The sequence below is a fragment of the Pseudorca crassidens genome, chromosome 8 (assembly GCF_039906515.1).
Source record: "Pseudorca crassidens isolate mPseCra1 chromosome 8, mPseCra1.hap1, whole genome shotgun sequence".
NCBI lineage: Eukaryota > Metazoa > Chordata > Mammalia > Artiodactyla > Delphinidae > Pseudorca > Pseudorca crassidens.
The window spans coordinates 32,769,759-32,787,016 of NC_090303.1; the positions used below are offsets into that span (position 1 = coordinate 32,769,759).

At 44.6% G+C, this 17,258-nt stretch overlaps 1 long non-coding RNA gene across 4 annotated transcripts in view; it reads left to right on the top strand.

Moving 5' to 3' along the window:
* The window catches only part of LOC137228971 (uncharacterized), a 274,669-nt gene that overhangs the window by 59,000 nt on the left and 198,411 nt on the right, over window positions 1–17,258 (top strand). The window lies entirely within an intron of this gene.

Sequence of the window (17,258 nt, forward strand, 5' to 3'; positions counted from 1 at the left end):
TATAACAGACAGTCAGTAAATATTTGTTGAGTGAATGAACAAGCTAATCCTTCATCCAAGCATTCTTTCCTTTGTCTCTTCACTAAGCAAGAATTTACTAAACAACAGCTGTGTGAGAACTCCAGCCAGGTGAGCCAGGCAGGAGAGCAAACTTTCATACCTGAGAACTCAAACAAGTCAGGACCCACATTTTCAAAACCAGAGGGAGCTGAGAGTGAGGTGGATTTCAGCCTGTGTCTAGGGGTAGAAGTTTATGGAATTAACCAGAATGGATAGAGAGAGAAGAAACGGTGAAAACTAAGTTTACACTTGTGCCAAGCTCATGTGACTCTTAGAATTTGAAGTATCATTTTCCTGGTAAGGAAGCTGGGGCCTGGAGAGATTAACTGACTTATTTTGAACTGGTGAACGTTGTTCTCTGAGATTCCTTTGAACTGATTAAAAAAGTCATTGTGTTGGGCTTCCCTGGTGGCGCAGTGGTTGGGAGTCCGCCTGCGGATGCAGGGGACACGGGGTTCGCTCCCCGATCCGGGAAGATCCCACATGCCGCGGAGCGGCTGGGCCCGTGAGCCATGGCCGCCGAGCCTGCGCGTCCGGAGCCTGTGCTCCGCAACGGGAGAGGCCACAACAGTGAGGGGTCCGTGTACCGCAAAAAAAAAAAAAAGTCATTGTGGATTGAACTATAGGAACCTGCAGCATGTTTTGGTGCCTTGGATTTGAAGAGAACACGTTCTTTCCAGAGAAGTGAAAGGACTCAGAGTGTGGACCCAGAGGAAACATCTGGAAGAGAAAGGGAACATCTCAGAGGCTCAGGGCTCTTCTACGCTGGGAGGGTGGTGACCAAGGGGGTATTAACAACCTACCAGGAGAGTATTCTGGGACGGGGTTACTTCTTCAGCAGTTGATTTAACCACTGCAGAGTTTTACCAGAAAGTAAACTTCTCTCTTGGCAGTGTAGAAACTTCTGGGTGGTTCCGGTTCCTGGACATTTGTTCTGTTTAACTCAGCTGTTCTACTTAATAGGCCATCACTTGTGTATTTTCTAAATAACTGCACCTCACTTGCAGGGTTTTTGTGGCTACAAAGCCCTTACACATACACTAGATTACTTGGCCCCGTGACACTCCTGTGAAGAAACTAAGACTGGAAACCTTGCCGTTTGCCCAAGAGGCACACGGCAGGTTAGTGGAGGAACAATGGCTTGAACCCAGTCCCTGACTCAGGTCCTATATTGCATACCACAGGCGGCTCACACCAAAGGAAGTGTTTCTCCAACAGGCTGGAGACACATGGCAAAGTGTGATGGGGGTTTTGAAAGCACTCAGATGTCATTTTAAATAATCTATGTGCCATTCTTCTCAGAGGTATGTTTACCTATTTTTCTTCTTACCACGCTCCATAGCAGAAGGTGACAGAGGTGAGCAGCAACTTAGGGTAATGATTGCTAGCAATCGATGAGATGGTATTTACTAGCTGGTAGACACCAAATACTTCATGTATCGATACGTTTGTTCATTTCATCTCGCCATAAGTCTGTGAGACAGGTACTATAATGATCCCAAATTTACAGATGTGGTGACCGAGGCACAGAGAGGTAAAGAAACTTTATTAAGGTCTCACAGTGGGCTTAGTGTCTGATATCTGTCTTCTTGATCAACATTGGTTTTTTTTTAACCTACTTTTTACCTATAAGATTATTAAGCCATTTGAGTACAAAGGAAAGGCCTCAGTATTGCTTTCTAGAAAATACTCTGAAAACTCTGGGTTTCAAAAAAATTACTTTTCTTTCTAAAGTAATTTTCTAGAGAATTACACTCCTTGAATAGGCAAACCATCAGCACAGCACAACACTCACAACTACTAAGGAGGGTATAAAAAAGCCAGTCTCCTTCCATCCTGTACCCCATCTGCTCTGTTCCCTGCTCCAGAGGCATCTGCTGTTAACAGTTTCTGGTGTTGAAAATGATGTTTGGAGACTTGCTTTCTCATCTGTGATTAAAGTAGAGAGAAATGATGTAGCAGGGGCCGCAGCTGCGGCCTCAGCCGTGTCCTCGGTCAGGACTGAGGTGTCTCTGGGCCGTCTGGCACACTGGCAGGGCAGCCGGCCAGAAGCTAGAGGGCGGGGAAAGTGAGGAACTACCTGGGAAGGATGAGGGCCTACAGGGGGAAGGAGCCTGCTCCCACATCGAAGCTCTTAGGCTCAGTGCGGGGAGAGGGGGATTCTGAGGAAGCCATGGTGAGTTCCTCAGCTCCCATGGCAGATCCCCTGATGGAGTCATTTCTGAGTCCTTAGGGTTGGAGGGAACCCATTGGGCTGAGGCTGCAAGGGCTGTGGAAGACACTAAGTGCTGCATGGGGACCCCTCCGTCACAGCAAGTCTCAAGAAGGAGGAGAGCCTTACTTCCTCAGCTCAGCGTAGATCTCTGTAGAGTGTTGGCACCTCTGAGTTTCCTGGGAGTGGTGATGGAGGGTCACTGAGGCAGTAGGGCCTCGAGGATGCACAGTGGGTGTTAGAGGTAGGCTTTCCAGGTCAGCCTCTCCTGGGGGCTCCAGAACAAGAGAGGAACGAAAGGGCAGGCTCAACTCCACAAAATGGTAGCTGCATATAAGGGGTAAAAATGTTTGCTGATTCTCCTGATTCTTTGTTATTCTCCTTGCCTGAATTGGCCCTTTTTCTTACCTTTTCCTGTCCAGTTCCTGCTTATCCTTTAAGATGTGGTCAGGAAACTTCTTCTCTCTACCCCTACCCAACCCCAGCCCCTGTATATCTGTCATTACCTGAGTTGTATTAAAATGATCTGCTAATGAGTCAGTCTGAGACCATGAACTTCTTCTGTTTAGGGGTGGTTTGGATTAGTTTTGTAGTTCTAGTGCCTGGATTTCAATAAACATATTGAGGAAGTGTAGAGTTCATGCAGGATGATCTGAACTACACCAGGGGTACCATTCCTCATTCCAAAAGTTCCCTCAAAGATAGTTTGGGCAAGCTAATGGTCTACTTTTTGTTAGCTTGGCAGACAAGAGAACTTGCCTTTAGTTGAGAATGGGGCTAAGATGTTTGCTAAACTGTAGGCGATTTTGATTTAAGTATGAGCATATTTGGAACAGACCACACTGGAAAATGGGCCACATTCACACGTCACCATAACCATTTAATTATCTTAGACAGTCATCAAAGTACTGACTGTATTACTCAAGTTTGGGTCACTGAAAAAAAAAAACAAACCCAGTTGAGAAATCTCATCCTGTTTCTGTGAGGGAAATGTTCTATGAGTGTCTATTCAGATAGTCTGAAGAAAGACTCCATATTATTATTTGTTCCCCACCTCATTGTTTGTTTGTTTTTCTTTTTTCCAATGTCTTTCTGTATTCCAGATGTGGTGCTTTAAATAATTTGACTTGAAGGCAAGGTTGGGATATAGAATACAGCCAATGCAGAGGCTGATAAGTAAATGCCTAATTGTTTCTAAGCGACAGAGGGGAATTAGACCGTAACTAGTACCCTTCTGGCATGTAGCCCTTTCTGTCTCTTTGGAAGATTGTCAGGGGCATAGGAAAAAATAAGTCTGGATTCTGTGAGTAGGTTCTGCTCTGTATCGTCTCAAGTAAATGAACTAAATCTGCACTTAAAGATTGCAAGTCCACATGTAATGGTGCAAGCTGAAGGTTTTACACTCTGTAAAAATGGTAATTTCCCCCCTCAGAAGGCAAGGAGACAGGAATGGGAGGGGTGGGTGGGGGAATCAATGTGTAGGTCAAAAATTAGAGTTTTAAGTTCAATCTTCTTAGTCATCACTTTCATTTCTGTCTTCTAGGGAAATCTGACACAGCTAGAAAGCAATGGAAAACACTAAGGCTTGCATTAGTTGTTGAAGAGGAACTGATCATATCATGGAGATAGAAATGATCTCTTTAAAGGGGATTAGAAAAGCTGATCATTTAAAGGTAACAGTCTTTGGGGAGGGGGGCAGCTAACAAGGGTTCCAGAGGCCAATTAGTCCCTTGTTAGCAATGTTGGCCCCATTTTAGAATGAGGAATGGAAGGGTTTTGATGCTCTTCCTCCTTTTCTCAGCATGGATTTGCAAGGTGGGCTGCAAATAAGTTTCAACGCTTTTCGGGGTGTTTCCCTGTAGAGAAAGTTCTAGATTCACTCTGTTGGACAAGTGGTTTTCTTTTATTCATTCTTTCCTCTACATCTAATATTAGCCTTTGGTGTTCCTGGCACTATATATGAGCCAGGGGAGGGTTAGGAAGGGAGTAAAAGATGAGGCCTCAGAGGGCATTGGAGGAAAACAACACAGTAATGATAAAGTAACATTTGGATAACACTTGAAAATTTAAAGGTCACATCCCATTACTTTACCCCATTAGTTCTCTCCACAAACACGCTGCATAGCATTACTGTCTCCATTTTACAAATGAGGGGAGAAGACTTCCCTAGGATCACATGCCCATAAATGACAGAGGCTGCACTTAGAAACAGTACTCTGGCTCTAAAATTGTGTCAGAATCCATTGAAAATTGGCAGTTATAGTCCAGTATCTGTGCAAGCACATGCAGATAAGCATCTCGAATGCTCGGAGTGGAATGAGGCTCCTCAGGGATGGTATCTTGGGGGAGGATGCAGTGCATGTGGATTACTGAAGAAGCCAAGGAGATCCTCCCGAGGGGAGGAGGGTGGAAAACGGCACGAGAGGAGATCAAGGGCAGGAATGAGCTGCACAAGTGGGTGGGGGGAAGGAGACCGACCTTCCTAGGCAGAAGAAGCTTGGCTGCGAAAAATGAGAGACAAATCTAAGGGACATTGGAGATGTGGATATAAGGGGTAGGGGAAAAGCTATACCTGGAATTTTCTTTCTGTGGCCTCAGGGAGCCCATGGCAGAAGGACTGTGAACTCTCCTAAGAACATATTCGGCACTGGTGCTTTAATGGGTAGAAAAGGGGGTTGCCAAATGAGTTATATATAGATTTTGTGCTAGGGAAGTTCTTATGCAAAGTGACTGAACACGCTCCATTGCCCTGCCTGGTTACTTATAAATGTTGCATACGTGCAACGTTGATGGGAAGTTGATGGGAGTCCAGATGTCGTCTAAGAGACTACTCAGAGAATAAAATGAGAATCAACTTGCAGAAGCTGATGACAATCTGTCCCTCTGTCATAGTGGAGACAGCTTTAGCCATATTCCCATTAAGCATTTCCTCTATCTATCACTGTCACCTGGGAACGTTGGGGAGACTGGGTGACAGAGCCTTATTCAAGGGAGGGACTGAGAGCTTGGGGGTGGGAAGAGAAGAGATTGAACCTGGATGATCTCTGCAGTTATGTAACTTTCTAGCCATATATCACTTCACAAACCACTGAATTCATAGGCCCAACATCACTGTGCATGGGGGTCACTCCAGCTACCTTGAAATCTGGGACCCACAGTGGCAGCTGGTCATGTCGAGGAGACTCCTCTGCACAGCATCACAAGCACAAGAGAGAGCTTCGATCTCGTGAGAGATGACCCTGGGAACCCACAATAATAGAGTGGGGAGGCTTATGGAGCCTGGAGAGGGGAGTTGGGTTACAGAAGTGCCCTCCCTCCTTCCTCTGCAACTTCCCGAGGTCCCAGGAACACACAGTGGAAGGAGACATTCTAAGAGGTAGGGCTTGACGCTGCACCCAGCGTCTCACTCGGGGCGGTATTTGCCTGACTCGAGGACAAGGATTAGTGTTTGCTTATCCATTTTTGTTAAGCATGTAGGCTCTAGAACCAGGGAGGGTGCAAGTTTATTAAAATTCTTAGAGCTTGAGTTTCCTCTGTAAAATAGGGATAATAGTAAAGATGATAGTAAAACAAATACAGTCTCAGTCGTGGTGAGCAGCAAATGAGACAATGCATGTGTTGCAGCTCGGGTTCCTTGGGACATAGATTATGAGATGGAGGTTTGCGTGCGGGAAGGTTATTGGGGAGTCCTCTTGGGATCCATACCTTTGGGAAAGTGAAGATAGCATTATTGGGTGAGGGAGAAGGTGAACTGTGTTGCAGTTTAAGGAAGGTGTGACTAATCCCACGGGTGTCTATGCAGCTGAAATAGCCCTTCAGAGTTACCCTGAATTGAGACAAAGGTGTGGGTCTTATATCCCCACATTGACCAGTCATTGGATGTGCTGTCCCCGGGAAGAGGGTGTGATCTTCCGCAAAGGACCTCTTCAGCAGAGGGTCAGGCCTGGAGGGATTCAGTGGCTAGCTGGCAGCTGCCATCACTCTTAGCAGGTGAGGGGAATGAGTGCTTGAGCCCTAAAGGCGGTGGTAAATCTGGGTAATGCACCACAGATCCACTGCAGCCCACTCTTTGTGCCTCTGCTTCCCTTGTTTCGTAAATAACTTCTGCAAATTGCTCCTCTGGGGCTGCGGGGCTTCTTTTCCTGGGGAAACTTGTAAGAGGAATGAACTAGAGCCTTCACCGCAGCAGCTGCTCTGGAGGCTGCCACTGAACTCAATTGTCTTCCTTCTCTACAACCCATTCTGGCTTCTCCTTCCCCTTATCTGAACCAACGGCTTACTCGGTGGGTGCAAAGCGGGCTGCGGCTGCTGTACTTATCCCTTTTCCGTTAAGAGACACCAGGAGGCTTACCTGGGTGCCAAACACAGTCTTCCTTGTTCCCCAGTTGTAAAAGCAGCCCTATCACTTCCTGATTCTCAGGGCCAATTATTCATGCCAGAATGGTAACTCCTTTCCCTGTCTGCTGTTCTCTTGGTATGAGAAACATGACATAACTGGGTGGCAGCCACACCTTATCCTTTAATGAGAAACTTACTGTGTTACCAACATGCTGGGAGCCACTGAATCTTTGTAGCATTTTTCTCCTTCCATCTGAAGGGCACGTGTATTACTAAGACCTCCAACATACTTGGTCCAAGTAACACATTGTCACCAGTAGAGTGGACCAATATGATGTTCTGCAGGATGTCCAGGGGGCCAGGCTTCTTTGGACTATATTTTGGCAGAGGCTGGGAGAGTTAACACACCCTTGAGCAAGGCTGTCAGTGTGTACTGTTGTCTGTCCCAAGTGAAGGAGAACGGTTTCTGATCTTCCTTTCTGATAGGGATTGAAAAGAATGCATTTTTCCGATCTACGACTGCAGACTGTGAACCCGAGGCGATGTTAATCTGCTCTAGCAAAGATATCACATCTGGCGTAGCGGCTGCAGTTGGGGCTAGTGCTTAATTTAGTTTGCACTGGTCCACAGTCATTCTGCATGACCCACCTGACTTTTGTAGAGGCCAGACTGGTGAATTAAATGGCAATGTGGTAGGGATCACCACTCCCCCCGCATCTTTGAGATTTGCCTTTCCCCTAGGGATCGGATACTGTTTTCAATTCACTATCTGTGCTGGAGTGGGGAAGGGCAGTTTCAGAGACTTCCACTTGGCTTTCCCACTGTAATGTGTGGAGGCTCTGCCGACAACCTAGTGTGTCCATTCTAGTTATATATTCAGGTACAGGGAAAGGGATGACTGGGTGGGTCAGAGGAGCCAGCATACCCACTGTGAGCTGAACCTGAGACAGGATCCCATGTACTAATTGGTCCCCATAGCCCCACCCTAATGGGGGTTGGGCATACTGTTGCTTTGGATCTCTGGGTTTCACTGTCAACCTATGTCCTACGTCTAACATTCCTCAAAATATTTGGGATTTCTCCTTCTCCAAGTATACAGCTACCTGGGTAAATGACCACAGATCCCTTTAGAGACGAATTGAGGTAATCATTACTGTACATACTTACCATGGTGTTAAAGGTCCTCCCTCCTAGGGACTTTGTCTCTCTTTCAGTCAATTATCCAGATCAAAACAGAGACTCAGATCCAGAAATTGAACTAGGGATCATGAGTTTTCGTTGGGTTGCCCCTAGTCTCTTGATCACCTATCCTTGATTTCCTTTGCATACTGAATATTACCCTTACGTCTTACCCTAAAAGTCCTGTGTTCTAGTACCATCTCTATGGATTATGGTAATTGTGACCTCTTTGCTTCTGGTGGTTAAGGGCAGCTAGCTGGCCTCTTCAGAATTCTACCATCCCCATTGCTATCAGTGAGGCCAGTTCTACAATAACATCTCCTACCATCAGACTGGCCCTACAGAGGGTGGCCAGTGATTAATTCTCAGTGATTGATGTTGGTGCCCGTCTCGGGTGCCCAGGGCATTCCTCGTCACTTTGATAAACAGAGTGTCTTCTGTGCCTTCCCATGGAATAAGGTCATCTGGTGCTTTTCCTCATCTTGTTTAGTGTATCTACTTTAGCATGCTTGCTCCTCTGAACACTTTGATCCCCCTTCCCACTGTTTGCCATGGCAGTTCTGGCACTTCCACTTCACTGCTTTCTCCAAACTTCCAAAATTCACCCTAGATGTGTCTCAGCACTGTCTTCTGGAGTGTTAAATCCTCTGTCACAAACCTAGTATCCTAGTTCCTGCTGCCATGTGCTAGCTGGGTCCTGCAGTTTATTTGAGGGGCATAAACCCTTTCTTTTATTAGAAGATCCATTGCTCCCTCAGTTAGGTTGTGTTGTACTTTAACCGTAGTTATTGATGTGATGGTCAAGATGGGAGATGGGAGTAGATCCTGAGAGAGTATATTAGTTATGTATTGCTGTGTGACAAATTACTCCCAAATCTAAGAGCTTGAAACAATAATATTTATTATCTCCCAATTTCTGTGGGTCAAGAATTTGGGCATGGCCTACCTCTGTGTTTCTGGCTCAAGGTCTCCCATGAGGTTGCAGTCAAGATGTTGCCTGGGGCTGTAGTCATTTGAAGGCTTGACTGGAGATGGAGGATCTGCTTCCGAGATGGCTCCGAACATGACTGTTGGCAGGAAGTCTTAGTTATTTGTCGGCTATTGGCAGGAAGCCTCAGTTCCTTGCCACGTGGTTCTCTCCATAATGCTGCTTAAGTATCCTTACAACATAGCAGCTGGCTTCCCCTGAAGTGGGTGATCCAAAAAAGAACAAGTGGGAAGCCACACGGTCTTTTATGACCTAGCGTCAGAAGCCACACCTGGTCACTTCTGCAATATCCTTGGTCACAAAAGTCAGCCCCATTCAGGGTAAAAGGGGACTATGGAAGAGTGGGAATATCAGGAAGCAGGGGCCATTGGAGCCATCTCTGTGGCTGACTACCACAGGCCAGTATGTGTTGTTTTGCAAGAAGAGGCCTCAGCATTATCTTCCTGTAAGGGTTGAGTGCTAGCCTTTGATAAAAGGAGTGAGCCAATTCTGCAGACCCAGAGCATTCAGGGAAATCTGGGGATTTGGGATTTTTTAGTACATCAACTTATATGTCCCCATCCCAAGTGCCAGAGTCTTGCCTCCTCCTAATCAGAGACCAGATTCTCATGTGGAACAACTTGTGGGTGGAGAATTCAATCTCTTCTGGGGCTCTGCTATTCTTATAATTAAATCCTGGGTCTGATGCTCAGCTTTTTCTGCCCTCTGGCTGCAGGGTATGAGAGTTTCTTTATATGCTTCCAAGGAGGCCTTCTGGTGTTAACGCTTAGCCTTCATTGGTTTGGATTAATCACACTCAGTCTTTCATTGTCTTCTCCAGTGCATCTCTTATGATCTTCTTATGATCAGTATTTACCCCATCTCTCAAATGCTTGAAAAATTGCACCTGCCAATGCCTTCCCTTCTGTTTCCCACCGTAGTTCGCCCTAGAGCAAGTTTGAATATTTGCACTGCTAATACATTTGAGGATCTATTAGTGCTGCGTCTTATCAATGGAGATGAGGACCTCATTGTAGCCTGTATTAATGTCTGTTTTTTGGGGGGCAACTCCTGCACCTTTTTCAGACAACTGTTGCCAGACAAGTTCACTAAGAAACAGACTCTGAGATGGAGATTTGCATGTTGAAAGGTAGCTGGGGAACAATTCTGTGAATGAAGGAAATAAGATGGGACAGGAGGAGAAGCTGAACAGCAATGTAATTACAGTCCCATGGGCTCAATCAGTCCTGTGGGCTGCTTTCGATGTGGGATGACGCTGCAGAGTTTACCAAAGCTGAAGCAAGAATGCTGGGCCTTCGTAGCTCTGCTCTTCAGTTATTAGATGGGGCTGCTTCCAGGAAGGGATGAGGCTCTGGGGAAGGCAGCTCTCTTCAGCTGAGGGAAATTCCAAGAAGGATTCATCTGAGAGCTCCCAGCCACCCACAGTCCCAGCATCTGGGAGAATAGGTGCCTTAATTCTGAACAGAGTGGTGAATCTGGGGGGGCACAACACAGCATCAGGGCTGAAACTAGGTTAGGTAAGGCAAGTGAGGTCCCCAAGGCACAAAATTTAAGGAGGCACATGCTCTCAAGTGCCAACCTGCACGTGCACAGCCCTGAGGGTGAGTGCCTCCTGAAATTTTGTGCCTAGCTTGTCTCACCTCACCCAGTCCTGGCCCTGCCCAGCATCCCCTACAGTGTGTGGTATAGGGCCTGGCATATGGTGAGGGCTCAGAATTATTTTGAAATTGTCTGTGCTTACACAGTTCCGCACAGGTGTTTTGTCCACATAGCTGGAACGGGAAAGCTGGCTGAGTGAAAGCAGCTCTTTAATCCTTGCTCTATCTTTGTTCGATAAGGAAGGCATCTTCTTTTTAGTGCTGGAAATGCCTTTCTGGAAGTGGGGGCTATGGTAGGCACCAGTGGTTCCCTACCCATAGCTCTTGCTAATAGAACTCCAAACTTGGGGGTATCAGGGTGTTGGATGCTTCACAGGAGAAGGATCGCTCCTCAGCCCTGGAAGTGAATTGTAATTGGCCCAAGCCAGCCATGGTTGTCCTTTTCCTCTTGCCTGTGACTGAGTTAAGCATGGGCACTAGATAAAATCCTGACCAGTAAGATAAGGGGAAGTCTGCTGGAGGCTTCTGAGTAATATTTTCCTCATTGATAGAAAGAAATTCTCCCAAAGAACTATTCTGTGGATGTTGCCTATACTTGACTCTTAGGACTATGGCAGCCATCTTGGGGACATGAGGGAAGCCAGCTCACAGGCTGTATTAGTCAGGGTTCTCTAGAGAAACAGACCAATAGGATATACATATAGAAAGTGATTTAATATAAGGTGTTGGCTCCCACAATTATGGAGGCTGAGAAGCCCCATAAACTGTTATCTGTAACCTGGAGGCCCAGGGAAGCCAGTGGTATAATCCAGTCTGAGTCCAAAGACCTGAGAAATAGGAGAACCATTGATGTAGATTCCAGTCCAGGTTTCAAGGTCTGAGAACCAGGAATGCAGAGGTCAGGAGGAGATCAATGTTCCAGCTCAAGCACTCAGGCAGAAAGGCTCGAATTTTTCCTTCCTGCCCCTTTTGGTTCTGTTCAGGCCCTTAATGAACTGGACGATGCCTGCCACATTGCAGAGGGCGGGCGAACTGCTTCACCGAGTCTGCTGATTCAAATGCTAATTTCATCTGGAAACACCCTCACAGACACACCCAGCAATGATACTTAGCCAAATATTTGGGCATCCTGTGATCCAGTCACGTTAACACATAAAATTAACCATCACAAGTCCACCCCTTGTCAAGCTGGCATCCATATGCTTCTCCTTAAACCACATTGAATTTTCAAATAAAGACAATAACAAGGTTATAATTCTTTCTAACATAATAACGATCCCGCAGACAACCCCAAATGCATTAATCCCTTCCCCAGAAGAGGAGGAAAAGTCCTTGAATGGTGTTTCTTGATATTCAGTAACTTAAATACTATGACGTAAAATTAACAATATTGAAATACTGATATAAAGTCAATACGTTTTATTTTAATAACGAGAGGAAAGAGAACAAAGACACATGTATTCATCGCCAAATATGGAGGAAATACTCATGACAATTACAGTCCTTATTTCTATAACTGGTCACATGGTCGTAGCTGGTATTTATAACTACCTTCTTCCACTACCTACTCTGTATTCTCTTTCTGTTTAGCAAGTACCTCAACTGGTTGTGATTCTTTACCCTGTAGGGTGACCCAATCCTTTATTCCTGAAGAGCCTGGGCCATTCGTAGTTTTGAGTTGTTGTGGTTTTCAATTGACCTTAATCACAGGATATGGTAGTGCTAGGAGATGCCCTAAGGGACCCCCTGTGGACAACTCTGACAGTGAGGTTCCATTCAACTCAGACAGCCAATCCTGGCCTTGGTACTACTGTTGGCTGACACCTGTGTTTGTCACTGTATATCTCTACCTCACAGGTACTTTTTGGGATATCTGTCCAACTCACAAGCCAATACATCCCCTTTTCTAGGAATTGATTCCTCTTCCTATATGGTCCACGGGCAGTCAGGGATCACTGACAGGTCCTGGCCATAGCTGACTGGTGCAGGGGTGGACTCCTGATCTAAACCAAACTGGTCATTTTCTCTGTTGGGATTTTGTAGTCATGACCATGAGAAACGGGCATTCTCTGTGGTTCCATCCATAATGTGTAAACTTGGAAGCTGTGGAATGGCCATCTTCTGCCCACCATGAAAATGGATAAGGAAAAAAAACAAAAACAAAAACAACACCACAACAGTCTGCCGAGAGAAGGACAATTTTCTCCTTGCCTCCAGTCTTTGGCCTTTCCCTTGAGCATGTGTTGTGCATTTCACCTTTGTCCCTCATTTGGTTACTCTGCAACATCCTGGCTTGCATTGATATCACCGTTTTGTGCATGTATTGCTTTTCTCCTCAAGTGTATTTATTCTAAAGTCTTTCATTTTCATAAGTGAGGACTCGATCTTATTTTCAATCAGCAGTCAATTTAGAATCATCAACCAGAATTGTACAAATGCTGTTATTTGAGCACAAAAAGATAGTACTAGAGCAGAAAGTAGAGCAGCCATGATGCCTGGGGTTTGATAAATACACTCTCATTCACTGTGTATGTGTTTATCCTCTCTGCCTTTGTTCTGTTACAGTCTTTGTGTATGCCCTGGCCTCTGCACTTCCTCTGGAAGCTCTGTTGCCAAGATACAAGGAAAGGCCAAGCTCTTGATGTGAAACTCAATGTTAATAAGAGAAGTGGGAAGGAAAGTTGGCAGAGATCAGGTGTTCTTTGGGTCTGCTTAAATCCATACCAGAAACGAGTTTTTGACAACACCAGGAAAATTGCAAGGGTGCAACAATGACTAAGGTGGTAACGTTATTCTGTTCCAGGAGTATTACAATAATGAGAGTGGAATTGGTGCTCAGTCCTTGGCTTGAATGCAGTCGACCCTGCATTACAGTGGTTTTGATTCAAGTGAAGGCTTTGGATAGCAATGAAGAGTAGTTTGGGAACATTGGAAACTGACACATGTACTTGGTACCAGGATGATGGGTATTTAGATTTTAATTTTTATCTTAAGTTATTATAACATTACTTCTAAAATTATTTTGATATGGAAATCAGTCTACCATATCCACATGTATCAATGCTATCCAACTAAATACGTTAATTTGCCATTGTCTCTAAAATTTTTTAAATAATTAGGACAAATCATTTTCTTTCTGGCATTATTGCCTTCTCAGTGCCTAACATCCTGCTTTATACACTGTGTTAAATAAATACTTGCACCTGTGCATGAGTAAACAGCTAAATGATCATTTAGAAAAGTGCTTCTCCAATTTTAATGTGCATTAGAATTACCCAAGGATCTTGTTAAAATGCAAATTCTGTTTCATTTAGTAGGTCTAGGTGGGGCCTGAGATTCTGTATTTCTAACAAGTTCCTAGATGATGCCTACACTGCTGGTCCAAGGTCTTTATTCTGAACACCAAAGATCTAGAAGACTAGACAGAAAGATCTCCATAGAGATCATCACCCTTTGGTGTTTTTCCTCCTGTGTCTGAGTCAGTAGTAAGGTGAGTTAAGGAGTGAATGCATTTGGAGTTCGGGAAACCTGGATCCTTGTCCTTATCTCGTCTCTAATTAGCCCCGTGACTTTGGGCAGACCCCTCACTCAGTCTCTTTGGACCTCAATTTCCAGTTCTCTAAAATGGAGGAGTAGGGCTTGGATCATGTTTCAAGCTGTCTTGAGGAACCCTATACAGTTCTACAGAGATGCTTCAGGGACCCCCAAGAAAAAGCGTGAGGAGGAGTGAAGGCAATGAAGAAGGGGTCATTCTTGAGAGAGGTGGGAAAACAACCAGGAATGTGTCCTGTCAGCAAGAAGGTGGGTTTAAGAAGGATGCAGGGGTGGATTGTGCCCAATGCTTTCATTCAGTTGTCAATCAACACAGCATTTAAGGCAAGTACGTTTCCTGCTCCTGGGATTTTAATGCATGTATATTCTAAGAAGTCTGAAAATGAATTCTGGACCTGACTCAGTGGTTGGTATCTAGATCACTCTTAAGGGCAAAGGAAGAAGGAAGGGAAATACCACTGAATGAGTTAGTAGCTGCAAAAGCTGTCCTGCTGTTCCTGGGGTCTGATTTACTCTCCCTCCTTCCCTCTGGTTTCTTCAGTGGACTTTTTTTCCCCCGCCAATGGCTACTTGGGAACAGGGAGACGACTGATTCATTCAGTTGCCATTCTTGAGCAGAGCTCCAAGAGGAAATGATGGTCAAATTCTGACCATGGGTGAGACATACATGCTGAGATTACTTTTATGTCCTCTATTAATTTCCAGGAAAGAGAGAAGGGGAAGGAGAAAGGAAAAATTTTCCAGTGACACGTTTCTATTGTTTGAGACCATTTTTTCTCATCCTGTACATTAGAATCACCTGTAATGCTTTAGGAGCATACTGATGTCCAAGTTCTAGCCCCAGAAGTTCTGATTCAGTGGGTGTGAAGTGGGACTCAAGCACTGTGTGTGTGTGTGTGTGTGTGTGTGTGTGTGTGTAAGTTTCCCAGATGATTCTAATGTGCAACCAGGGATAAGAACTGGTTTAGCACTTAGACTTAGCATTTCCCCTCTTCTTTCAGTGTGACTGTGGGCAATTTGCACTGAGTCTGAAACTGCTCAGTAAGATGCCTGTGATGGATGTAGATTATTTAAAGGCCATCTTGATCTGGACAGAACAGTTATGTTAACTTTCTGTTCCAAAGTGATTGTTCCCAGGCTGCTGCAATGTTTCAGCTTCCTCAGGTGACTCTGGTGGGTGCCTCCAAGGCAGAACAGTGGGTTTTAGGTAGCAGGGGACTCAAGCTGGTGTTCCAGGGACCCAGCAATTCTTCCCCTAACTTCAGCTTACATGGAATGTTTTAGCTAAGTGTAAACTCTCTAGGTGGTAGGGATTGTGTCTGTCTCATTTTACCAGACAAATGTGCTGGAATCTCGCCGTTGTATTTTTCAGCTTGGGAGTGAAATTTAGAGCTAGATCTCTAGGACCCTAGAGTAGGCTCCACAGTGGGACCCAAGCATTGCATACCATGACCTCATTCAAGTGGTGATGCTCTCTCTCTTTTACTGTCTTATCTCTTCTCATGGTTTTGAAGGGGATCAAAATATGCCACCCCCAACTATGCCAATTTGGCATAAGGATTATTTTGAACTAAAGATATTTGCGATTCAATAGAAGCAGAAGGAAGCCTTCTCAGAGCTTCCTTTATCTGACTAAAAGCAGAAACTCCTGAGAAATAAGGACTGTCATAAATCCCCTCTGCTGGGGAAGTTTTATGGCCATGAAGAAGATGGAGAGTTGACACTAGGTGGACCTGCACAAGCAAACCTTGCTAAGATAACCCTTATCTTCCATTAGTTTCTCATATACTTAATTTCCCACAGTTTATAGCTGCTAGAAGCCTAAAGACCCTCTCCTTTATCTTGATACCTCTCTACAATTTATCATTGTTTGTTATAATTGATATATAAGCTCTCAGGCCAATCCACTTCTTTGGGTATTCACTTCTTTTCTAGGAAGTCACTTGTGTCACATAAAAATTAACATCAAATAAAATTTGTATGCCTTTTCTCTTATAAATCTGTCTTTATCAGTCTAATTTGTAGGGCCCCAGTCAATGAATCTAAGAGAGTAAAGCAAAAATGTTTTCTTTTTGAGCAGATTTAAAACAGCTCTCAGATCTATGGGTCTCTCCCAATTTTTGACTCATGACCTGTTGGAAGCCTCTACTTGGATATCTCATGGGCACCCGTGAAAATCAATATTTACAAAACTGAATTCATTATTTATTTCTCAAAACGTCCTGCTTTTCTTACCACTCCTATCTTGTTTAACAGCATCAGCTCTGTACTCGCCATCACTTGGGCTGAACACATCAGAGCCCACTTAGCTTTCTTCACAAGCCATTCATGGAGTAAATATTTATTGAGTGCCTACTACGTGCCACTCATTGTTCCAGCCACTGTATATACAGTGATGGATAAGCCAAACAAGGGCCTGCAGTCATGGAGCTTGCAGTCTCATGGGGAGAGAGATAATAGACAATACAGACATTACTTTCAGCTAGTGAGAAGTGCTATGAAGAAGGTAAAGGAAGGGGAGAGGGAGTAATGGGGGAAGCTACTTTAGGAAATGTGGTCAGAGAGAGCCTTTCCAGGGGCTCAAGGGACTACTTGAATGATGAGAAGGGCCATGGAAAGATGGGGGTTGATTGTTCAAGATAAAGAGAACTGCACACACACACACACACACACACATGCACACACTGCGTCTTCTTTATTCATTCACCTGTTGATGGACATTTAGGTTGCTTCCATCTCTTGACTATGGTAAATAGTGCTGCTATGAACATTGGGGTACATGTGTCTTTTCAAATTACTGTTTTTGATTCTTCCAGGTATATTTCTGGGAGTGGAATTTCTGGATCATATGGTAGATCTATTTTTAGATATTTGAAGAACTTCCATATTGGAAAACTCATACTGTTCTCCATCATGGCTGTGCCAATTTTCATTCCCACCAACAGTGCACAAGGGCTCCGTTTTCTCCACATCCTCGCCGACGCTTGTTATTTGTAGACTTTTTGATGAGAGCCATTGTGAGAGGTGTGAGGTGATATCTCGTTGTTTTGATTTGAATTTCTCTAATAATTAACGATGCTGAGCATCTTTTTATGTGCCTGTTAGCCATCTGTATGTCTCCTTTGGAAAAATGTCTGTTCAGGTCTTCTGCCTATTTTTTGATTGAGTTGTTTGTTTTTATTGATATTGAGTTGTATGAGCTGTTGATATATTTTGGATACTAATGCCTTGTCAGTCATATTTGCAAATATTTTCTTCCATTCCAAAGGTTGTGTTTTTATTTTGTTGATGGTTTCCTTTGCTGTGCAAAAGCTTTTAAGTTTAATTAGGC